Consider the following 18016-nt stretch of genomic DNA (forward strand, 5'->3'; position numbering starts at 1 on the left):
GCTGCCATTTTCAGGTGTCTTTGAGTCACATGAATTTCTTTCAATAATTTAATACTATTTTTGTAAAGTTCTTTTTATTTAATTTAGCATTTTATATTTATTCTTTGTATGATCTGGGAAGTTGGCATATAAATAAATGAGTTTTGCCCCCCGACCCCACCTCCCATGATGCATAAATCCCATTCTCTTTTTTCAGCCCCATTTAGATCTCTTCCTCTTTGCTCTCTTGGCTTCCTTCCTTCTTTCCTTCCTTCCTTCCTTCCTTCCTTCCTTCCTTCCTTCCTTCCTTCCTTCCTTTCTTCCTTCCTTCATTCTTTCTTTAGTTTTTTGAGACAGAGCTTCTCTGTGTAACAGCCCTAGCTATCCTAGAACTAGATCTGTAGACCAGGTTCACCTCGAACTCACAGAGATCCACCTGCCTCTGCCTCCTGAGTGCTGGGATTAAAAGCGTGCGCCACACTGCCCTGCCCCTTCCTACTTTCATCTGAGACACACACACACACTTAGAAGCTGTATATAAGAGAAAAATGAAATTTGCCTGAGTCTGGCTTATTTCTTTCAGCACAGTGATCAGTGACTGTCGGTTCCACCTTGCTGTCTTTTCTTTACAGCTGAATCAAAGTCCACAGCATCTAGGTATGTCATTTTCTTTGTCCACTCATCGGCTGATGGACGTTTAAGCCGGTTCCATGTCTTGGCTACGACGCACAGTGCAGGACTATGCACAGACGTGCTGGAGCTACTGCAGCGTACTGACTTCCCATTCGCTGGCTCTGCACCCAGGTGTGGCCCAGCTGAGTCATACAGGAGTTCTATTTGTGGCCTTTTCAGGAACCGTCATATTCATTTCTGTAGAGTCTGAACCAAAATACATTCCCACCAGCAGTGAAGAAGGGCTCCTTTCCCACATCCTTGCCAGCTTCAGTTGATTGTTTTCTTGATAATAGCTATTATTGGTCACTCACTCTTATATCTTCTTTTGAGAACTATCTATTCAATTCATTAGCTCCTTTCTTGATTGAGTAGAGGGGGGGGGCACCTAATAGTTTTACTTCAAACACTTTAACAGCTCAGTCTCAACCATGCAAGTTCTCTCTAAAATATCCAGTTTAAAAAAATCCCCCAGTCTCTTAACTGTAAAATTCTGTAAAATCAAAACTAAATTAAATAATTTTGCCCCAAGAAGGAAGAGCCAGGGCACAGTTACAGTCCGAACAAGGTAAAACCAAACTGTAAGGGTAAATAACTCAGTGTCCAGTGTATGAGAGTCACTCATAGCCTTCTGGGTTCCAGAGCAAGCCAGACAGTCGCGTCTCTGGCTCTGCCATTCACAGCACACACAGTTTGTCTCGTAGGCTCAGGATGGCTGTCTTTGGCAGTCATCTAATGGTTTGGGTATCTTCAAAATACTCCAATAGCTTCTCCTGGGCTCTTTTCAAGGACTCTGACCCTGCCACATAGTGCCAAACTCAACATCTCTCCAAGACACCTTCCAACCTGGGGCTTCGACTACACCTGAGATTACAACTTCACCAATGACCTCTCCCCAGGGACTCCAGCCCGGCCACAGAGTGTCAAGCCTCAGCTGCTCTCTAGGACCCCTTCCTACTGTCAAAACTGGTACCACCCGGTGACTCTTGCACTACCAAGTTTGGCTGTCAGCATGAGGTACAACCTTGGCCGCCTCTGGACACAATTTCTGTGTGCTGAATGAGGAAACATTTCCCAGGTTTCACCTCAGGGATGCTGGTCTATTTTCTACAGTAGTTGATTGCTCAGCCCCAGCTGACCAGCATCCATTGTCCCAACAAAGCAAAGATTTCAGTTTCATTGGTCTCTTGTTATCACAGCCATTTCTTCAGTCCCAGTTCATCTGAACCACAGATATTTAATCCAAAGTAGCAAAGGCCTGGATAGATAGTCTTTAAGGGACTCCCAAACTTCCCACAGAGAGCCAGGTCCCATGATCTTCATGTCTCTCAGCACGCTTACCTTTCTGACTTCCACAAAACTGCCCGCTAAACTCAACGGACTCAATAGCTTTTCCCACCCAAAGTTTAAATGAAACTACAGTCCTCCCCAAACACGTAGTCAGGTCTGTCACAATTCCTCAAGACCTGGTACTAGTTTCTGTCTTTTGCTAAAATGAAACACCATGACGAGTTAGGGGAGGAAAGGATTTATTTCAGCTTCAACTCTTAAGTCACACCCCATCACTGAGGGAAGTCAGGGCAGGAACTAGAGGCAGGAACTGATACAGAGGCAATGGAGGAACACTGCTTTCTGGCTTGCTCCTTGTGGTTTACTTAGCCTGCTTTCTTATAGAACCCAGGACCACCATTCACAGGAGGCACCACCCACCATGAGCTAGGCCCTCCCACATCAATCACTAATCAAGAAAACATACTGCAGACTCAGCTACTGGCAGATATTATGGGGACATTTTCTCAGTTAAGATTCCCTCTTCCAAAGTAACTCTGGCTTGTGTTAAGCTGACATTAAAAAATTAGCTATCCAGTACAAAGCCCCAGCTCAGTGCATAGGGAGTTCACACTGTCAGACCAGGACCTAGGTTTTCAAGTTCTCCATAACCTCAGTGTAGCCAGAAGTGAAAAGTAACTGCTTATAACCCATGACTCCCAAGGACACCCAACAGCTTGTGTATGCTAAGGGTTTTTGTACTTGGGGGATGAATCTCATTCAACAGATAGAGACATTCCTACATCAGAACACCCCAGGATTTATTTTCTCCATTGTAAGATATATGCATGTGGAGCCCCAGCAAGTAGGTAGGAGTGACAGGAGCCCAGAACCTGGCTCAGCTGCTGTGGGGTAAGAAGTCTTCCTTTCTGAGATGAGATGGTATTTCTGGGAGTGCCATGAGTCAATATTTGCCTTTGGCTTAACCCAGGACCTAAATGTTCATCTCAACAAAACCAATATTTGCCCCCTCTTTAAATTTCTCCTGTTTCAAAAACTGCCCCACGACAGAGGAAACAGAACAGAACAGAACCCTTAGGGGAACCAGAGACAGAGTAGATGACGTTGAAGCCAAGAAAACTGAACAATAGAAAACTAGACACATATGTAGGCTGTGTTTGCTCCTGAATCAAAGCACAGTCTCCACATGCTCCTTCTGTGTCTACTTGGAAAGATGAAAAAGCCCCTATCTCACAGCTAAGAGCGGTACTCAGGAAGCTGAGTTCCTGAAGCCCAGGAACTCAAGGCAAGCCTGCCACAAACTGAGACCCACATCTTAGGTCTGTAATTCCAGCACTAAGGAACTAGGTAAGACAGTCATGAGTTCAAAGCCACCCCTTACTTATGTAGTGAGTCTCTGTCTCTCTGTTCTCTCTCCCCTCATTCTTTGTCTCACGTGCGTGTGTGCACACACATGCATAAAACCAAAATAGTAATAATACTCCCTATTCACATGAAACACAAAGGAAATAACAGACATCAGAGTATATCAGATTGACATGTGAAAGTTGTCTTACTTTAAATTTTTCCAGTCAGTGTGTCCAGAAGCCACAGACAACAAAATATAGACAAAGTTCTGTCCAGTTTCAAACTGGTCCATGCAGGAGACAGAGCACTGGAGGCTCCTTCCACAGCACTGGAGGGCTCCTTGCATTAATTAACACACTGGGTAATTGTGAACTGGGGCAAACACTGCTGGCAGAGTCACTTCTCTACCATAGGAGTCACTCACCATAAGAGAGTGTGACCTCTTTCACCCTGTTTGTGTGCCCACATCACGGCATGGAACAGAAGGTATGGCCCACTCACAACAGAAAAATACTGTGTAATTGTGTACCCAACTCCTCAGAGAAGAACCAATCAACTCACTCTGGATTTCTCCTTAGCTTAGAAATCAGAACAGTCACACCTCCACCATCCCCGCTTCCTTTAAGCTCCTGCCCAGGAATGTGTCCAGGAAGACACCAGACATCAGTGAGCTGACCCAGGGAGAAACCAAGAAGCCCAAGGCCTCTCAGTCCTGATTCCAGGAGAGTTCAGGGCAGGGTTGTAAGGCTGTTGACTCCACCACTCACTCTCCATCCAGATAATCTCAATGATACTTATTACCCTTAGTGATGCCCAAATCCTCACCAAGAGGTCTCTCTTGGTCTGCAAGCAGGCAAGTTAGAGGCAGCTCCATTTTTTTTCCAGTGTTTGCAATCTGCAAGTATGTACCTTTAACAAAAGCATGTTCACCCCTGAAACACCGAATCTGGGCACAGAAGAGCAAGGCAGGAGGAAGCTTATCAACTGAAGTAGGGGCTTTAGCTTGGCGGAGTTACCCTGCAAAGACCATGCTCCAGGGCTGAACCTTGCTCTAGTACATAAGGCAAGGCGCTGTCTCACAAACTCACCTGAAATCCTGCACTCCTCCACACCAATCACTGTGAAGGGTGTTCCTACTATTCCGAAGAGCCATCAGTGATCAGAATAAGTTCCCAGACCATCTAATTGACCAAGATGGATTTCCCCACCTCATGCCCAGGGGAAATGAAGGACCTAGGACTACCAGGTGGTGAAGAAAGAGAGGCGAAGAGGCAGTGCTCCAAATACCATTAGTGATTTTTGCAGGAGCCTTCCCTGCGAGAGGGAGACCAGTACTCAGGCAGCTATGGTGAGTCGGCATTGTTTATCCTGAGGCTTCAGCAGCAAGGACAAAACAGCTACCATTTCCATTCTGCTCACTGGCCACCAGGCTTACTCCCCATAAAATGCCCATAGAATTCTGCTGAACAATGGAGGAATGAAGTGAGAGGGTCTCCAAGCCTTGAATTTCACCTCAGTTCATTTAAAACCTGCAACAACCCTGACCCAACTGAAGAAGAATCATTGAACACGTGGACTATCCACAGGTGGAATATAATCAAACAATTACAACCCACATTTCTGAAGAGTCTTTCAAGTTTCCTTTAATGACAAGGCCACATGTATAAAGCAGAAGCCTACTGGCAACTGCTCATGGCTACCCTTGTCCCTCAGCACTGCCCACCGCAGGCAAGCTGAGCTGATCCTGGCACAGTGTCATCACGCCCACAAATGTCAGCAGGCCTCCTTGAAACATATAATAGAGTGCCATCCTCAAGTTTAAAAGTTTTAATGCATTAATAACTTTTGTTTTGTTTTTTGTTGTTGTTTGTTGTTTTACAAAATAAAAAAAATGCCCAGAATATAATGTAAATTAATGAAATAAACTCACAAACCCCTATAATCCTACTTGAAAGGAAATAAAAAATGGAAGAAAGGGGTCAGGAAGGTGGGTCCTCAGCTAAGAGCACTGACTACTGTTGCAGATGACCTGGTTTCAGCTCCTACCTATATCAGGTGGTCCATAACTACTGGTTCATAGCTCCAGTGGTTGCCATGCTGCCTTTGGCCTCTGCTGGCACTGCACATATGTTCTGCACAGATAGGCAAGCATACATATAGATAGATGATTGATAGATAGATAGATAGATAGATAGATAGATAGATAGATAGATAGATAGATTTTAAAGGGAAGAAATAGTGAGAGGAAGAGGAAGAAAGCAGAGGAGGAATGGAGGAAGAAAGAAATGAATGGATCAAACACCCAAGAGACAGACAGACATGTCTACTCAATGAGAAAAATGAATTGAAATGCACCCAGAAATATTGGCACTTCTCTGTGGTCATTGTGTACATAAGGTCACAGGCATTTTGCTTATTTTTATATGTGTTTACTAGGGAACATATCAGTTACATTTCTCTTTTTGTTCTATAAGTTCAAACTTCCCAGCACTCCCCTTTGTACTAAAGAGCTTTTAGAATTCAGTTAGGAACAAGCAGACTGACAACAGAGCCTTGGAGCTGGGTAGCAGTTTCTTTTAAAATTGGAAGACTGCCGGGCGTGGTGGCGCACGCCTTTAATCCCAGCACTCGGGAGGCAGAGGCAGGCGGATCTCTGTGAGTTCGAGACCAGCCTGGTCTACAGAGCTAGTTCCAGGACAGGCTCCAAAGCCACAGAGAAACCCTGTCTCGAAAAACCAAAAAAAAAAAAAAAAAAAATTGGAAGACTGGGCTCCCACAAAGCCATTACGTGCAATAGGATCTTCAGTTCTCAGTAGTCCTCATTGTCCGTTATGTTCAGCGAGACCGGTTTTGTCCCATGCTTTTTCAGACCCCGGCCAGCTGGCCTTGGTGAGTTCCCGATAGAACATCCCCATTGCCTCAGTGTGTGGGTGCACCCCTCGCGGTCCTGAGTTTCTTGCTCGTGCTCTCTCTCCTTCTGCTCCTCCTTTGGATCATGAGACTTCAGTCCAGTGCTCCAATGTTGAACTGAAGAACAATGGCAATGGGTTCTTGATCCTATTGCACGTAATGGCTTTGTGGGAGCCCAGGGAGTTTGGATGCTCACCTTAATAGAACTGGATGGAGGTGGGTGGTCCTTGGACCTCCCACAGGGCAGAGAAACCTGCTTGCTCTTTGGGCTGAGGAGGGAGGAAGACTTGATTGGGAGAGGGGGGGAATGGGAGGTGGGGGTGGGGAAGAGGCAGAAATCTTTAATAATTAAATAAATTAATTAATTAATAAAAAAATCAAATCTGAATAAAAAAATTGGAAGACTGAAGCATTCCATTCTTCACAAAAGCACCTTTGGACAGAAGGCAAACAACTTAGAACGGGCTCAGGAAGTTCCTGAAACTGACCAGATTTCCTAGGCTCTTCCCTCCCAAGAGTAAACAGTACAGACTGCTGAAGAGTCACTCTCTTTGTAGGAGCCAAGTGGCAAAGAAGAACCTCAAGCCAGGCCAGCCGCCTGGAAGAAGCAGAAGTCAATGAGCAGCCTTAATTATAAAGCAGCTCATTGACTTCACTCTCTTGGAATTACTGACAGAGTCTATAGTTTGTACATTTCTTTCTCTGCACTTGGGACATTTTTAGCCCTTTTTCAAGTATTTTCCCTACACCAATATCTTTATATTCAACTTCTAGAAGGGACTCCAACAACACAAATTTCCAATCTCTTGATATTATCTTATGAAATTCTGTTTCTATAATATTATTTCTACGAAACACTGTTTTTTCCAACTTTATTTGTCCTGTTTTCCATATGGTAAGATTTCTATCCATCTACCTTCCAGCTCACTGATTCCTTTATCTGTCATCTTCATTCTGCAGCTAAGCCGACCCAGTGAATGAGTTGCTTCCGAGGTCATTATTTTGGTTTAAAATGCCCATCTAGTTGTTCTGCACTGGTTTTGTTTCTCTGCTACGGAATTGGGTGGTTTTTCCATTTATCTCAAGACTGGAGAATGGATCCAAGGACTGTCCCAACACGGTCTGAGTCATCCCTGAGTCGGTTTTGCTTAATTGTCTTTCCTTTCAATACAGTTGGACTTTGTCTGTTTTTTTTTTTTAATATTGAGTAAACGCAAGCTGAATTATAGCCTGGACACTTTAACACTGTATTATGAGATGCTGGTACCTGTTGAAATCCTTTGAGAAATGTGGGTTCTGTCTGTTTTGGCAGGCAATGAAGCTGCTGACACTGCCCCTTCCCCTTTTACAAGTGGCAGCTGACATCAGTTCAGATTTCAAAACCTTGGCTACACTGTTCATATTTGCATATCAGGAAGCTGTCTAGGACTTGGTAGTGGTTAATACCACAATTGTATTGTCAAAACTTCTAGAGTCCATCTTTAGATCTGCTCCAAGAAGGCACATCCCTAGAGTGCCCAGGACCTCTCTGCCTCCATGCCCATCCCTAGAGTGACCAGGACCTCCCTGACTCCATGCCCATCCCTAGAGTGTGCAGGACCTCTGTGACTCCATGCCCATCCCTAGAGTGCCCAGGACCTCTCTGCCTCCATGCCCATCCCTAAAGTGACCAGGACCTCCCTGACTCCATGTTTGTCCCCAGAGTGCCCAGGACCTCTTTGCCTCCATGCCCATCCCTAGAGTGCCCAGGACCTCTCTGCCTCCATGCCCATCCCTAGAGTGCCCAGGACCTCTCTGCCTCCATGCCCGTCCCTAGAGTGACCAGGGCCTCTCTCACTCCATGCCCATCCCCAGAGTGACCAGGACCTCCCTGACTCCACGCAGAGGTTATGTTAGCAAGCTTCCTTCACCGTCTCTCTTCTCAGGCTGTCCTCAACACTTGCTGGTTTCCAGTGGCTTCTTTTCCAGGTCCCCAGAGCTAAAATGACAGTGGTTGTGTCACTGAAGTCCAGCCTCCCATGGTGTGATTCTTGGAGATGGGGTTGTCATAAGTTCACGTTCCGACTCCAGGACCCCATTCTGTCTGTTGTTTTCCGGCATTTCACATGTGACTGAGTTTTAAGAAGCTATGGCAGAAAGCCAAAGCTCCCAGTTTCTTCTTGTCTTTTTCATCACCGAAATGCTGCACAGATCTCCCTGCAGTCAACACGAGCAGTTCTACCACAGACATCAGGGAAGTGTCCTCTAATTCCGTTCACTCTGACAGCTGTCGGCCCTCAACCTTCTTAACCACCTTTATACTTACAGACTAGGCATCTAGTGAAGATGCGTGTGGGGAAGAGACTGCAGAGTTAGGCTGCCTGAATCCCAGCTCTGATAACTAGAGGATCTGTGACCTCAGGCAAGGCAACTACTTCTACAAAGTTCAGTTTCTATAAACTACAAATAAGGATGGTAGTAATACTTCCCAGAGTTTCGGGGGGGGGGGGGAGGGATATTAGATAAGTTATTGTCTAATCATCAGAAAGGACCTAGAAAAGTACCCCAGGTATATATCCTCTGGGTCTCAGAGGTCGCCACAGTTGACCCTGCAAAAGAGGGAGCCCTCTGTAGAGAAAGGGGCAAGAGCATGCAAAGAGTCCTTCATTCTCACTTCCTCCAGTTTGCTGAAAGTGAAAGTGACTTTTGTTTTGAAAAAGCCCACATTGTTTATCTGTGTGGATCTTCTGAAAAGTCCCCGTGGCAGAGGGGAGGAGGGCAATTATATAAGGCCGATCAAGAGATCTGTGGTCTGGCATGGTCCTCCTTGGTCTGAGCTGTCTGCTCTAAGTGGACACACAGACAGTGCACTCCATATACACGTAACTGACAGTGACCTTTAAAGTCCAGTGGGGCAGGGTCATTTCTCCATTTACCCTAAAACCCTAAGCAGAGAGAAAAAAAATCTCAGTCTTTAAATTATCTCATCGGACTTAACGTGATTTTTGCTCCTTTTGTTTGTACCCTCATTTTCTAAGGTCGCTCTCTTAACCCTCGCTTTCCACCATGCTGAACTAAGGTCAAGCTACCTGCTTCCCTCCTCACTGAGCTCAAATGGCTTTCCATGTGTCTCCCTTCCCGACAGGGCGCTTCTGAGACTTTTCCAGAGAAAGTGACCCTCCTGCCCCAATACTTCCACAGCCCGGGGTCACTTTACAGTGTGGGTGATTCTGTACAGCCCACGGTCACTTTACAGTGTGGGTGGTTCTGTACAGTCCACGGTCACTTTACAGTGTGAGTGGTTCTGTACAGCCCACGGTCACTTTACAGTGTGGGTGGTTCTGTATAGCCCACAGTCACTTTACAGTGTGGGTGGTTCTGTATAGCCCACGGTCACTTTACAGTGTGGGTGGTTCTGTACAGCCCACGGTCACTTTACAGTGTGGGTGGTTCTGTACAGCCCACGGTACACAGCCCAGGATCACTTTACAGTGTGGGTGGTTCTATGCAGCCCACAGTACACAGCCCATAGTCACTTTACAGTGTGGGTGGTTCTATATAACCCAGGGTACAAAGTCCACGGTCACTTTACAGTGTGGGTGGTACTGTACAGCCCACGGTACACAGCCCATAGTCACTTTACAGTGTAGGTGGTTCTGTACAGCCCACGGTACACAGTCCACGGTCACTTTACAGTGGGTGGAATCTCCTGGTCCATGAACTTTTGTCTCTATGCCGACACCAGCATTTTCCAAAACAGGTATCGTTTTACTATCTCAAAGTTAAGGTGGAGTACATGGCCACACCATCCTGATACACCTGATCTCGAGTCAAAATTATAGTATAATAACTGGTTTTATTTTTTTAAAAGAAAAAAAAGAAGCTATATGATTAAATATCAGAATTCACCAGATATAAGGACAAGCAGTGTTTCATGGAATTTTTTCTCCAGTAGATAATGAAAAAGATGGCGATGCATAGATGATCCTTAGAGAACTCCCATGGACCAAAGCCAGTGAGCAACTCACGGACATTCTTGTGTGCAGTCCTGTCTACTTCTGAGTCATCTAGCTTATTTTTAAACAAATCTCATGAGTTATTCCATTCACAGATACTTTTACTGTGTATGTCTTTAAAAACAAAGCTTTTGTTGGGTGTAGTCGAGCACGCCCTTCTCCCAGCACTTGGGAGTCAGAGGCAGGAGAATTTAATATGAGTTTGAAGTCAGCTTGGTCTACAGAGTGAGCTCTAGGACAGTCAGGACTACACAAAAAGAACCTGTCTCAAAAAAACAAAACAAAACACAAAAACTTTTTAAGGACAGGCTCCAAAACCACAGAGAAACCCTGTCTCGAAAAACCAAAAAAAAAAAAAAAAAAAAAAACTTTTTAAAAAGCAACCTTGTTGCTTATTGTTTGTAGAATTTAAAGTACAAAAGTTTGTATGACTTACAGCTCACCTATGTCTGCGTCCACGTGAGGAGAGTGATAGAAGTTGTAAAGGAGAAGAAAAATCAGTCTCTTCTCTTTTAGCTTTGACCATTTTGAATGTGCTACTGATAAATTTCTCAAAAGCAGAGAAATAAAATAAGCACCAGCTCATGTTTCTCAACCTCAACAAACCCCTGGATAGCTAAGGCTTTGGTACCTAATGGCTAAGCCTTGGGGTGCCTGCGACACTTGACATTGTTTGCAGCTCTGTTCACCACATAAAAGCATTTGTCCCTGCCTGACTCACTGCCCAGCAGGCCAACGGTGTCCCTGGCTTCCCTCCCTTTTCTAGGACTTAATAGATAACCCTTGACTGTACTTTCCCTCTCCACTACCTCCTTCTCTCCCTCCAGCATCGTCTGTGAAGGCCCAAGCTGGAGAGTCTCCACCAAGATGAAGCCCTTATGCTCAGTAACAGTCAGAGTCATCTCCATGGAGAGCGGCTTTGGTACAGGAGGAGGGCCTCTCTCAGGAAATGTTCTGGGTCCTAAGGCTGATGTTGCTCCTTGCTAAGTCACTCCTAGATCACACCCTTAGTGTCATTTTTCTGCCTGAAAGCAGTCCCTCTGTCTCCCAAGAGCCCTTGTCAGGAGCAAAGGAAGAAAATGTTTTGACAATAATAAAACAGCACACAGGTGTAAAGAGCACTTCAGAAATTACATATTACACCCTGCAAAGCGCACCTACTCTTCACTGATACTCAGAAGGCTGACAACCTTCATTTGGTCTTCTTGTTGTTGGGTTTTGTTTGTTTGTTTGTTTGTTTTTGAGACAGGGTTTCTCTGTGTAGCCCCAGCTGTCCTGGAACTTGCTCTGTAGGCCAGGCTGGCCTCAAACACAGGGATCCACCTGCCTCTGCCTCCCAAGTGCTGAGACTAAAAGCATGCGCCACTACTGCTCAGCCTGACAGTCAGGCTCTTCTAAAGACTCTGCATAGGGCGCTGGAGAGATGGCTCGGCAGTTAAGAGCATTGCCTGCTCTTCCAAAGGACCCGAGTTCGATTCCCAGCAACCACATGGTGGCTCACAACCATCTGTAATGAGGTCTGGTGTCCTCTTCTAGCAGGCATATATGCAAACAGAATATTGTATCCATAATAAATAAATAAATATTTTTTAAAAAATTTTTTTTAAAAAAAGACTCTGCATATAAGTCCTTAAAAGTGTCAGTTCACAGATGCTTGGCAAATATAGTTTCCACTGCACTTTGAGTCGCGCAAGAGCCATGTACAGTTCTGGAATCTCAATCTGAAGAGGCGGTTTAATGAAAGATGGATATCTTCTTCCTGAAAACTACAGAACATCCTGGGGGTCATTATCAAAAATAAATGAGTATATATTTATGTTCGTGGTTTTGAAGACTTGGTTTTTAAAACAGTTTGCTCCCCTATTGGTTGTGAGGGTTAGTTTTATATCAGCTTAACTACTCCACATGTGCCCAGATATCCAGTCAAACATTAGTCTGGATATGTCTGTAGGGTTTGGGTGAGACTACTATTTATATCAGTAGTCAGAGCACAGAGAATTTCCCTTCCCTGGAAAGAGGGCCTCACCCAGTCAGTCAAAGGCTCACACAGAGTGAAAAGACTGACCGGCCCATAAGCAGAATGCTATTCCTCCGGCCTTGCGCTGGGCCACTGAGGATTTTTCTTGCCTGAAACATCATCTCTTCCTGGGTTTTCTGCCTTCCAGCCTTTGGTGGAGAGACACCATCATCACTGCCAGTTCTCAGACCCGATAAAGGCCATCACTGCACCTTGAACTCTCTTGTATCTCTGGCTTGGCAGCTGCAGATCTGGAGACTTTCCTGCCTTCTCAAGAGCGTAAACCCATGCGGAGAACACACAGCTGCTTCTGTTCCCAGCTTACTACTTTGGTCAGCAGCTTCAGTACACTCTCAATCAATCAGTCAGCTTCAGTACACTCTCAATCAAACAATCAGCTTCAGTACACTCTCACCAAAATCCCAGCTCCTCATTGGTGGAAACCAACAAGCCAATTCTAAACTAAGACAAAAGCATTTTAAAATCCAAAGTGGCAGTCTTCAGAGAACAGTGGGAGGGTTTTATCGGACTTCTCGTGAAACCTACCATAACCACGCAGAAAAGAACAGTAACAGACCCTCATAAGAACAGATTCTAGTCGGGCGGTGGTGGCGCACGCCTTTAATGCCAGCACTTGGGAGGCAGAGGCAGGAGGATCTCTGTGAGTTTGAGGCCAGTCTGGTCTGCAGAGTGAATTCCAGGACAGGCTCCAGAGCTACACAAAGAAACCCTGTCTTTAAAAGCCAAAAATAAATAAATAAATTAAAAAATAAACAGATCTAGAAAGATGACCTCACACCTATATTCATTTACAGGAACCAATGGAGTTCCATGGAGAAAGAAAAGGACTTCTTAATAAATAGTTCTGAAAAATAAATAAATAAATATAGCTTTGGTAAGTCTAGACAGCTAAACAGAAACAGATTATCCCCAACTGCTCTACAAACAGAATATAAATTTGAGGTGGATCCCCAGTTGGTCCCTTTTCTCTTTGCTGTGACCAGATCCCTAACAAAAACAACTCAAGAAGGAGGATTTCCTTTGGCTCAAGGTTTCAGTCCATGATCACATGACTCCATGTGGTCAGAAAGTCATGGTGGCAGGATATATGGCAGAGGTTGCTTTCATGTCTAAGAAGCAAAAAACAGAAGGGGAGCATGGGTAGCGACCAGGGCAAGAAATAGCTCCAAGGACATAGCCATGGTCAAGTACTTCTTCCAACCAGGCCCTACTTGTCTGTACCTTTCACCACCTCCCTCCAATGCTGTCATTTATGAACCCATCAAGGGATGAACTTACTGGTCAGACTGAGCCCTTTTGGTCGGTCTCTGGAATAGAGACACCCAGACAAGCACTTCACAAATCCCAAGGTGTGTCTTCATCCAACCCGACTGACCATCAAGATTAGCCAAGATTAACGCCTATGCTGCCTAGTGCTGGATACAAGAGAGAACTGTCTTGATCTGCGCAGCCTGTCTAGGCTCCGCATAGCATGAAGGCCGAAGAAGGAAAGGGTCTTACCTTTTATGAAATGCCCAAAGTCAGCTTTGAGCCACAAAACAGAGGCAGACCCACCCAGAACATTCTCTGGCAAGGGACACTTGTACAGAGAGGTGGTTGAGGTGGGTGCTGAGAGCAAGGAGCTACTTAAGCTTGTGAATGAGCTGTAATAATGATTAGCTAATGATTCACAGAGGACAAGGCCATCTGAGCAAGGGGAAAGTCCTTGGCATTTCTGGGCATAATTACTGCTTTTACTTTTTCATAGCGTGAACGGATATTGCTACTTACCAAGCCCCAGCCTTCCTTTGCAGAGCCACTTGTCACGATTACCCCGCTTCCAGCATCTCAAACAGATACTTCCAAGTTCATCAGCAAAGCCAACAAACACTCATGACCAAGCCCTTATCCCAAACATTACTGCTTTCCCCAATGGCTCAGCTCCCAGGGGAGAGGAGCAAAGAGGGAGAAACTTACCACTGCAAGGTGTTCTACATTTAAAGCGGCTACAACCAGGTCTAGATGTTCTTGAAAATGCTCTTGGGGACGCACAGCTCAGCCCAAATGTAAAGAAAGGGCTATCGGGCAGATGGGGAAGGCATAGAAACCTCTTCAGTCATTTCTCTGTGCTTTCTCGAGAATATGTCTTTCCCCTTTTCTTGTAGACATCTTTGATAAGTGTTACTGAGCTAAACACAAGACATTTTCCATAAACCTGAGAGTTCCTTTGGAAGTTGCCTGCAGAGAAAGTCACTAAACTAAGGAACATAGAAAGTAAAACGTTCTTTCTATGAAATTTTGCATTGGTTACCTCAATGAGACTTAGTTAAAAGATGAAAAAGAAAAAGTCTTGATCTGCTGCCCATTTTGATTTGTGGAACACACCTACAATGTGGACTCAAAAAAAAATAATCCACAGAAACAAATACCACCAAAATCAACATGACCGCTGCTTACACTGTGTAAGGTGGGAACATCTTTTTATAAAGAACAACATAAAACCGACAATGAGTGTCCTTTCGGTGTTGCACCTGCATGCCCTGGGCATGCAGGATGTGGCATGGGGTGCTCTGAGTACGTGACGTCACTCACACACCTCCGAGAACACGAGTACCACAATTTCACTTGCAGAAGGCAGTCCAAGGGCAGTCTCCGCAAAGTGTCAGAGGAGAGGCAAACCTGTACCCGCGTGCGCTGAACATTGCACTAGGACTTTCCTTATAACAGTATAATCCTTACAGCAAGACTGTATACAGAGACATGGCTGTCATCTCTATTTTATTTTGAGACACGATCTTCTCATACATTCCAGATTGACCTCAAATTTAACGCCTCGGCATCCAAGTTCTAGCATCCATGCCTGCTCTTTTCTCTATTTGGGAGGGGGATGAGATAAAAAACAGAGTAAATAACCTATCCAAGGACACACATCTCTGCCTCCAGAGCCTGTGTCACAGCCTTATGCAACAGGGCTACAGAAATAGGTAGGTCACCCCTTTCCTACAGCTATGTACCATTAGGAATGAGGCTCCTCCCTCTTTTTTTTTTTTTTTTTTTTTTTTTTTTTTTTTTTGGTTTTTCGAGACAGGGTTTCTCTGTGATTTTGGAGTCTGTCCTGGAACTAGCTCTTGTAGACCAGTCTGGTCTCAAACTCACAGAGATCCGCCTGCCTCTGCCTCCCGAGTGCTGGGATTAAAGGCGTGCGCCACCACAGCCCGGCAAGGCTCCTCCCTCTTTCTGGGCAGCTCTTAGACACATGCTATGGCCGGCCCAAAGACCCTTATGGCCAGTCTGCAGAGCAAGGGTGTCCAATCAATGTTCTAGTGAAAAGGTCATTCCCCGGCTGGTTGTGGCTTCAGCTGTCGCAGCCTTCACCTAGTCAAGTGATTCTGTACGAGGCTTGTGGGAAAGGACACCCAAAGGCAAAACACATTCCTTCACCAAAACTGAACACAACTCGGAATAAATTTTCATACCCAGGGCTAATAAACTAGCAAAACTGGGGCCCCTGAGTGTCACACAGAAGTAGAAAGCATAAGATACACCCCAGTAACGTCTAAAAACACTGAGCACTCTCGAGGTGCTAAATACAAAGGCTGTGTGTTAATTATAATATACGGTTTAAAGGTCAAAGGGGATGTTGAGTGGGTGGTTGCCTACCACACCATCAAATGTGCTATCAAATATCGAAGCACCCTTAATATTTATCTACAGAAAGAAGCAAATTATAATATAGAATTCAAAGTCATCCTAGGAAGCTGCTCGCCTATTATTACAGGCACTACATGACTGGGAAAAGTTTATGACAAATGAAGAAAAAACAAAATGAACTTTTCATCAAGAGTGCATCAGGGTGTCAGGATTCCAAAGTCTACCTTTCCCTTACAATTTAGCATTGAAATGTTTAGGAACCGAAGCAGAACCACAGTGGTCACCCACAGAATGGCAAACCTGCTGTGGTCTTCCTTGAAAGGACTCTGCGGGCCTCTTCTGGAGGGTCCGTAGTCAGAACTCACAGCCTGCAATAGGAATTCAGCACCAGCAACAGCCTGGCCTGGCACGGATGAGCTGTTATGGCCTTGCGGGTCATCTAACATCTAAAAGGAAAGCTGTTCTGAGGGCTCAGGTCCTTTAGAGAGGAGTCGTGACTAGTCAAAGGTCTCCTTTACCATTGTCACATGACCTTGACGGCAATGGCTCGCCTTGCATCTTCTGACCTGCCAACAATAGGTTGAAGGGCAGCTGGGTGGCTGGCTACCCCTGCTTCACCAATGGGTCTCCTACCTCTTGTACACTATAGGATCACCAGCAACTTTAGCCCTCAGAGACAGTATGGCGACACCAGGGCCTCTGTTTGCTTCCCCTGTCCCGCCCTCCCCGTTCTTCTGGACCCAGATAAAACCACCATGATTTGCAGTCTGAAGAGAGAGAAAACAATGGCCGCCTTTGGCCCTTTTCAGCTTCACTTTGTGACTGACAGCAGCTGACCTTGCCTCACCTGGCTTCACTCCCTAAGCGACTAGGTAATTCAGTTCTGCACATGGTGCTGAGGTATATGCAATAATCCATGTCAAATGCGGAGAACTTACAATGCTGTAGTCCTGGCCACACGTGGCTATTCAAACAGACATGCTAGCGGGGGGAATTTTCTCACCCGAATTCCTGGATTTCACGTGGAAAGAAAAATCTAAAATGCCCAGTAGATATTTACACTAATCGCTTGATAGAGTAATATTCTGAACATGTTTGAGTAAAACATCACCTACGTTACTTTTTCCTGCCGTTTCTTACTTTTTATGAAGCTCTTCCAATTTGGAAACACGGATACAGCTGACATCTGTGGCTTGCTGTTGCCATCAGATAGCACTGGTTGGGAGAGAGCGACAGCCTCGGTGTGAGCTCCCTCTCTGTTTCTCCCTCCTGCTTGTCGGCCACGTGACCAGCTCGGCATTTTCGGCACACGTGCAGGCCTTGGTCACCGTGGCAGCACTGGGTGAAGGGTTCTCCTTTCCAGACCCAAGTGTCCCACTTCAAGTTTCCATCACTGCGACCACACATCATGACCAAAAAGCAAGTTGGGGAGGAAAGGGTTTATCTAGCTGACACTTCCAAATTACAGTCCATCATTGGAGGCAGGCAGGACAGGAACCCAAGCAGGGTAGGATCCTGGAGGCAGGAGCTGATGCAGAGGCCATGGAGGAGTGCTGCTTCTGGCTTGCTCCCATGACTTGCTCAGCCTGTTTTCTTATAGAATCCAGTACCACCAGCCCAGGGATGCCACCACCCACCATGGACTGTCCCCCCAACCCTCCCACTGACACCCCCCCCACGCTGTTGGTCACTGAGAGAATGCCTTACAGCTGCATCTCATGAAGACATTTCTTCAACTGAGGCTTCCTCCTCTCTAGTGAGTGTGTGTCAAGTTGGCACACAAAACCAGCCTGTGTACCAGGCTACCATAAGAGAGCCATGAAGGAAAACAGAAAGAAAATTAGAGCAAAACTCAGAAGGCAATGCCCCAGCTCTCTACTGCTGTTACCAACTTTCAACCTAATGCTACATTTTCGAGGCACAGCCCTGTCATCAACAAAACCAAGGGTCACGAGCCCTTATTCCTTGAATGCGGGACTATACACGCGGTGCATGGTAAACCACAAAGGACTTTGGGCAGGATTAAGAAGTGTCACTTGCGGGATCACTCTACTTTCGATGCTTTGCATCCTCCAGAAACGAATTTCCTCAGGAATATATCGCCTCCTTCCTGCCTGCCCTCCCCACAACACAGTCGGTGCTGCAAGCAGAAGCC

General features: G+C 45.6%; 1 protein-coding gene across 4 annotated transcripts in view; it reads right to left on the bottom strand.

Moving 5' to 3' along the window:
- St6gal1 (ST6 beta-galactoside alpha-2,6-sialyltransferase 1) overlaps positions 1-18016 on the bottom strand; it is a 143258-nt gene that overhangs the window by 62024 nt on the left and 63218 nt on the right. The window contains exon 1 of one of the 4 annotated variants that reach the window (XM_057764505.1): positions 13732-13749. The exons of the other annotated variants lie outside the window; for them this stretch is intronic. The gene's annotated coding sequence lies outside the window, so the exon portion shown is untranslated. Of the gene's footprint in view, positions 1-13731; positions 13750-18016 lie in introns of those variants that run through there. 4 annotated transcript variants of the gene reach the window in all.

The sequence above is a fragment of the Chionomys nivalis genome, chromosome 3 (genome assembly GCF_950005125.1).
Source record: "Chionomys nivalis chromosome 3, mChiNiv1.1, whole genome shotgun sequence".
Taxonomy (NCBI): domain Eukaryota; kingdom Metazoa; phylum Chordata; class Mammalia; order Rodentia; family Cricetidae; genus Chionomys; species Chionomys nivalis.